The sequence below is a fragment of the Adiantum capillus-veneris genome, chromosome 5 (genome assembly GCF_014529385.1).
Source record: "Adiantum capillus-veneris isolate H3 chromosome 5, ASM1452938v2, whole genome shotgun sequence".
Taxonomy (NCBI): domain Eukaryota; kingdom Viridiplantae; phylum Streptophyta; class Polypodiopsida; order Polypodiales; family Pteridaceae; genus Adiantum; species Adiantum capillus-veneris.
Window position 1 is genome coordinate 89,550,106 of NC_140935.1, and position 5,661 is coordinate 89,555,766.

Below are 5,661 nucleotides of genomic sequence, written 5' to 3' on the forward strand. Positions count from 1 at the left end.
ACAGTTTTAGGGATTCCGAGGGCATAGAGTGACCAAACGGAGGGCTGTAAAGCACGGCACGACCCTCTGACCGATACGCTCGTTTCGAGCTATCACACGGCCCATTCCACGACACGCTCTAAAAAATCTAGCAAAAAAACAAACAAAAAACACGCAAAAAACTAGTCACAAGGCCTCCTAGAGCAGCTTTTTGACACCTTAGGGTATCAAAAGCACATGCACTTACGCTCTGGGCGGGTGCTAGAACACGAGCATATTGAGGGTGCCTCTGTTCATACGGACACCCATTACCCATCCACGATAGGATCTAGACCCTCAGCGGGGACACAAGGTAGCACCACCCAAGACCCTAAAATAGCCGCTAGTGATTCCTCCTCCGACTCAGAAATCATGGAAGCATACCCTACCCAAAACACTGAGAGAGAAGGCCATGCACCTCCCGAAGCTCCACAGCCTAGTACTAGTATGTTTAGCCGTTTCATGGTAACATTACGTAGAGCTACTCGCTCGGAACCTGATGCAAATGAAGCACACGAAGGGGGTGGGGAAGTGGACTCTCCTTTCACATCGCACGTGGACCCCACACCCCCAAAGAGTGTCCATGTGAATATCCTACCAACTTCTTACCAAGAAGGCCCTGTTGAGCTGCCTCCTTCAGAAGTTCCCTCTAGAGTACCGTTGGTGACAAGTAAAACCACGGGGAGCAACATTGCTTCTACCTCACAAGAAACCGTTAACACGTCGACTCTAGAAGGATTGTTCATTAATGATCATTGGACATACGACCTCCACACTGAGGTGTTGACGGATCTACACTCTGGCCACGCCTACCATGTAGGATGGATAGAGATTGTACAATCCACCTCTAGTGCCACGAGCATCGAAGATCAACAGAAAATGATCTATAATGTTATCCATGGCATTATTCAATCAGAAAGGCAAAACCAAGGGGTAAATATACTCTCAACTGGCCCCATGAGATTTCTGGATACGAGCAAGGCTCAAGAGCCTACTCTATCACAAATGGAGACTCCTCTAATGAGCCCCATGGACCCATCTTACGTCATTTCACCTGGGGTCTCTATGCAATCTGAGCCTCCGAGCGAAAACTTTAGCTTCCCTAACTTGGCTCAACCCTCTATCAAGGAAAACACAGTGCTCACTCGAGGGATAAGCCTGACAGAGAATGTACCGATGACATCTACGGTTACCGCAGTGCCACTACCTAGTGTCGTAGTACCTAATATGGGGCCTCGACCATATGTGCCTCTAGCCCTTATGCACACATGGCCCCCACACCTCCAATTGTACCACTTGTTCATGCTCCTCGAGTGCCGCTCCCTAGCTCTTATCCGAGTGGACCTATGCCCGGTTATGTTCCATATCTTGCATCATCCACACATATGCCAAGACCGGTACCCGTTCCTCTCCCACATATGATTCCAAGAGTACCCCCACCGGCCCTGCCTCCTCACATAGGTGACTTGGCAGCGTTTGCTCAAACCATAGGTCGATCTATCGCGGAAAATATGCGTCACCCATCTGATAGAGAGCCTAGAAGTAAGACAATACAAATTGCCAAACTCACGCAAAAATTCAATGGGGATGAAGATGCTAGAAAACACATTGAAGTGTTTGAACAAGTATGTGATTCCTTAGGGGAACGCAACGAACTACATAAGTGCAATGCCTTAAGCTTGACATTAAGTGGGAAGGCTGGAGATTGGTATAGGACCCTAAGGGTGGACGAGAAAACAATCTACCCTACCCTTCGAAGGTTGTTTCTAAAGGAGTACATACGAGAAGGTGTGCTTTGGGGTGTAGCATCTCAGCTACAGAAGGCCGAACGTAAGGAAGGAGAGTCAGTAAGGGACTTCATTAGTCGTCTAAAGCACTTAAACTCTCGTTGCCCTGTAAATGAGCGCTTCAACAATAACCAACTGCTTGATCGATTCATTCAAGGGTTGAGGAATGAAGGAATCTATAATGGACTAGTGATTAGAGGTATCACAACCTGGGAAGATGTCACTGCCAATGCAATCCAATTAGAGGACAACTTGATGATAGCAGGCATGAGGGTGTCTACTGACACGAGATCCACTAGCTCACAAGCCATTGAGTATGAACCCATGACTGCAAAGCCCATTGCCAATGAGCCAAAGGTATTTGAGACATTCTTGACAGACCTCACCAAGGCAATCCAAGAGTCTCTTAAGGATAATCGACCCCCTCAAAATAGTCACATGTATCCAAGAAGGGAGCAACAATGGTGTTCCATTTGCTTAGGTCCACATAGCACTAGTGAGTGCACTACGTTTAGAGTAAAATTTAATGGAACTTGCAACGCATGTGGTAGGTATGGTCACCAAGCTAAGGATTGTTTAATGATCAAACGTATGATGGAAAATAGACCACCTGTAGCCTGGACGGATGCGCCTCGAGCTCCTGTATTGATGCCTACTCCACTTGTTGAGCAACTACCGCAACACATGGTCCCTAGATCTCAAAATGTTGTACAAGCTACACCGCTACCACCTCCTGTGCTAGGACCGCAGCCCTCGCATCCAAGAGTCGCCCCTATGAACCAAGTGGGTTGCGAGCCATCAAATGCTTATGCACATGGCTGTGAGGAGGAAATAGACACTAGTATTGCCTACGGACTTGATACATTGGAAGAATGTCCTATATACTACATGGAAGATTGTTGGGGACAAGTCAAGCCGGTTTATCAAGCTGCTGCTCTCGCATCCAGAGGTCAAAATATCAACACCCAGGCTAGGAGGCCACCTCTTCAATGCTACGAGTGTGGTGGACCACATCGAGTAGCGGAGTGCCCTATTAGGCTGCAAAAGAATGCTGCACAGATGCAAATGAATCAAGGGAGCACGTCTGCAATGCCAATACTCACATGTAATCATTGTGGCATAGATCACTTGATTGCCCAATGCCCCTATAACCCAAATGCGCCTAAAATCACACCCCTGAATTTGGTCGAAATTGCTAGTGTGACGTCGCCAATACCACCCGTCGCACCCGCTTATGCGATTACACGGTCCATGCTTCAAGGGTCAGGCCATATCCTTGAAGAGAGAGATACCGCGTCAGTTATCCAAGCAAAGAAAAAGAAGACACGAAGGAAGAAGTCGCAGAATATGGAAAATTCAAAGCCAAGTTCCAAAACAAACATAGGAACAGGAGATGACCCCGTGTATATGAATGACCTCGAGGATGATTCAGATTCAGTCGAGAAAATGGAGACTAGAACCAATACCACAAAGGGAAAGACCGACAAAGAAAACCGTAACATGGAACCAAATGAGAACCGAATAAGAGAAAACCATAAAGAGCCTTTGAAAACACCACAAGTGTTTCCAAATCCAATCCAAGACCCCCAAGATAAACTGCAGGGGCAAAAAGGGAAGAATCGTAAAAAGAATATTGGGACGTACCCAAACCCAGTAGACGAGATTGAGCAGGTGAAACATCTAAGAGGTTTAGTGGAGGAGACTCAAAGGAAACTAGAACCAGAACCCATGCATGTCAGAATTCATGACACAGTGTTTCCCACGCAAGTTCATCCACCCTACATGAACCATAGACCGTTAGCCATATCTAGTATCATCCAAGAAGGGAGTGAGGACGGGACATCAGAAAGTGAGCATACACCCTTCTTGTTGGAAAGGATGTTTAACGAAGGAATACCTGATCCCATTGAGGAATATGAGATTCCATCCTCACCAGTTCCTAGTGAAGGACCTACACCCTGCAAAATGCCAATGAATGTTGCCAAACTAGTTGACTTCATGTCTTCTGAGGTCCGAACCACGATCATAGCAAAGCTGTATGGAGATCCTGAGTTATTCCTTGCACTTCGAGCATTCCTTAACGGAGAGCTACGAACGGGATTACCGCAGTTTGCGCAACCAAATAGGCCTGACTCGATTATGATTGATGAGGAAAATCATGTGCAATCACTTGACTTAGATGGACACGAGTCTGTGATTGAGGTACCCATTAACGAATTAGGGCAGTATTTTGAAGGCGACGAGTCTAATGCGACCCTACCCATCACTACCAAGGGATTAACTATAAAGGAAATTCTTGATGGTGGTGCGGGAGTTAGCATCGTTACAAAATATTGTTGGGAATCCATGGAAAAACCCCGCCTCAGTGTTACTAACATTGTGGTAAAGATGGCAAATGGTACCATAGCCAAACCTATGGGGATGCTCAAGGATCTTAAGATCAAAGTTCTAGGACACAAGGTACGACATACGTTCATTGTAATGGATTTCTCTAAACACATTATGTCATATGAGATGATTTTAGGACGACCATTCATGAGGGAAGCACAAATGGTTCATGATTGGTCTAAAAATCATGTCTATTTGCAATTCCAAGACTCTGTCCTTAGAGTGGATTTGGTGACTGGTAAGGTACACCCCTTAGGGAGTAAAACCATTATTGATCATCGCTCTGACACCACAGTTCACTCGGCCCCACTACAATATTGTTACACTTGTAAGAAGGATACAGACATTGGCAAAGATTTTCCTTATATGGATATCTTACCTGGGATGACGGAATCGGACAATGTGGATTGGGTCCACCTAGCATCAACCATAGACACTTGGGGAAATAGGGGGACGACCTGGGTAACACCTGAGGGGGATGAAATGCCTATACCCTTAAATATGCTACAAGCAATGCATATCGCTTCCGACGAGACTCATCCTAAGGTAACAAAGAAAACATACAAGTGGGTCCCTAAAGCTTCTTTAGTGACCATAGCTAGTGCTAAAAAACAGAAGCCTTGTAAGAAACGTACCACTCACTCCAAGAAATGTAAAGGAACGCTGCGTTGGATCCCTAAACAACTATTGGAAGCCCAAGGTTACTATCAAGGAAATGATCAAATCTGGGTGCCAAAACGTAGATTGTGCTCTTACCTATCACCTGACCCAAGTGAGCCCAATCCCGTAGCTCCAAAACAAATCAATGATCGTGGAAAGAAAAAAATCACAGAACACTACACACCCGCTCCCAAGCTAGTTTGGGTACCAAAGAAAGAACGATTTGTTCCACCTAGCTCAGGAAGGGGGGAGTCCCATGAAGCTTCTAGCTCCCCATGTAATACATCCATAGAGGTAAAAGCTTCTACACAGCCTCCATCTATAGTAGTGGACCTCCATGAAGCTACAAAAGAATCCACACCTCCCAGTGTTCAAGAATCACCTGATGAACCACTTCAAGTTCAATCCTGGGAGAGTACCTTACCACCCTTGCAACTTGACGAGGCACCTAGGGTAATAGAAAACTACTGGCAAAAATCCTCACCTATTACCAACTGGACCAATTAGTTTCAAAGGGTGACAAGCTCATTTCAAACGGTATGATCTACCCAAGGAAGGGGGGAGTGTTGCTGACAGTCCTCATTCATTTGTTTCCCTCTCAACCTTTTTCCCTGACCTCTTAATCACCAATCTTAAGGAATGTACATATAAAGCTTTATACTCACAAAAAAATAAAAAATAAAGAGCAAGAGCAATTAGCAAATGAGTATGCACATTAAAAGTTAAAACATTGACTCAGACCTACACATGTCACATCTGGTACAGTGAAACAGAAACCTATGCCATAAAAAACCTTTGATCCTCATCA

At 45.5% G+C, this 5,661-nt stretch overlaps 1 pseudogene; it reads left to right on the top strand.

The window, feature by feature from the left end:
- The first annotated feature begins 2,060 nt into the window (after nt 1–2,060).
- LOC147457702 (uncharacterized) lies at nt 2,061–5,396 on the top strand (annotated as a pseudogene).
- Nucleotides 5,397–5,661: the final 265 nt, after the last annotated feature.